We start from the raw sequence: 1,687 nt of genomic DNA on the forward strand, positions 1-1,687 counted from the left end.
AGTCATGCTGTTCTGCTTCAGGACTCAGTATCCTATCCGTCCCTGTACAACCAGGTCAGGAACACGGTTAGTATGCTGAGCTCCAGAAGCTGCACCAACTGAAGGAGAAGGCTGGGGAGCTGTTGTCTGCAGAAGAGGAGCCATACCTGATGCTGAAGCTCGCCATGGAAAGGGAGCTGCTCATGAACACAGATGTGTGTGGAGGTGTAGGCAACTGGGGCCCATTTTAATTGAAGGGAACACCCAGGCCACTGAGCTAGAGTGCATGGCCCCATGGTCCTCGGAGTCAACCAGCTCATCTTCATGGGTGACCACTGCCAGCTGGGCTCCATGGTGATGTGCAAAATGGCAGACCACGTTGGGCTATGCCACTCTTCAAGCAGCTCGAGGTGCTGGGCGTCTGTCCCATCCACCTCACCCACCTCCTGATCCATCATGATGCACCCTACCCTCAGCGTCCTCCCGTCCGACATCTACGAATTCTCTCTTCAGAAAGGCATCACTGCAGCAGACCTTAGGAAGAAGGGATATGACTTCCAGTGACCCCAACCTGATAAACTGATGTTCTAGAGGACCCAGAGCCCAGAGGAGATTGCCCGCGGAAGTACCTCCTCCCTGAACAGGAAGGAAGATCTGCACACAGAGTAGATCACCACAAAGCTGCTGAAGGAAGGCGCCAAGCCAGACCAGATCGGCCTCATCATGCCCTTAACCAGGGCTGACACTCTGACCTCATTTAATTCATGTAGCTCAGTGGCTCCCCTCACACCAAGCTCTACCAGGAGGTGGAGTCGGCCCACATGGACACGTTCCAGGGGTGGGACAAGGACTTAATCTTACTCTCCTGCATAGGGGCTAACGAGCACTGGATTTTTAAACAACCCCAGACAGCTTCACAATGCCCTGACCGAAGCATGATATGAGGTCATTATCGTAGGCAATCAAAGGCCCTGTCCTCACAGCTGTTCTGGAACCACCTGCTGAACTACTACAAAGAACAGAAGGTGCTGATGGAAGGGCCCCTGAACAATATGGGAGAGCCTCCCGATCTGTGGGAGAGCCTCACACAGTTCAGCAAGCCCCGGTAGCTGGTCACTGCCCTCTACCCAGGAGTTATGTATGACCCCAGGAGGCTGTGATCCCAGGATCAGTCCGTGATCAGAATAGCCAAAGCTGGCCCTGGAATGTGAACTTGCAGACCCATGACCAGATGGGCATGACTGGTGCCATCCCCAGCCACCCCCCCTTCGAACTTTCCCCACCCCCTCCTTCAACCTGCTTACGCACCCTATGTTGTCACTGGGGTATTTTGGACAAACAGACCCAGGGAACCCCCAAAGCAAGACTGGTCCTGGAGGAATGCCAGAAGAACAGCTTTGGGCTTCCTGGGCTCAGCCAGAGGAATCTTCCTGGCAGCCAGGCCAGCCAGGAGGTGGCATTTCAGCTGTTCTCACAGGACACCTTGGCTCAGGGCTGAATCTTCAGGAGCCAACCGTCCCAGGGGAGCCAGCCTGAGCTGTCCCAGGACAGTTACCTTGGTGATAAGTCACACATTGATGAGGCATTGTTCCAAGACCCCTCCTATCAGCACGGTGGAGTGATGGGGCTGTCCCAATACTAGAAGGGGACTTCGTTGGTCAGTATCTTATTCTGAGCGATAGATAGATAGATACATAGATAGATAGAT

General features: G+C 54.1%; 1 pseudogene; it reads left to right on the forward strand.

Annotated features, from left to right (window-relative positions):
- Positions 1–30: 30 nt before the first annotated feature.
- LOC100471192 lies at positions 31–1,621 on the forward strand (annotated as a pseudogene).
- Positions 1,622–1,687: the final 66 nt, after the last annotated feature.

Source organism: Ailuropoda melanoleuca, unplaced genomic scaffold (genome assembly GCF_002007445.2).
Source record: "Ailuropoda melanoleuca isolate Jingjing unplaced genomic scaffold, ASM200744v2 unplaced-scaffold69462, whole genome shotgun sequence".
Classification (NCBI taxonomy): Eukaryota; Metazoa; Chordata; class Mammalia; order Carnivora; family Ursidae; genus Ailuropoda; species Ailuropoda melanoleuca.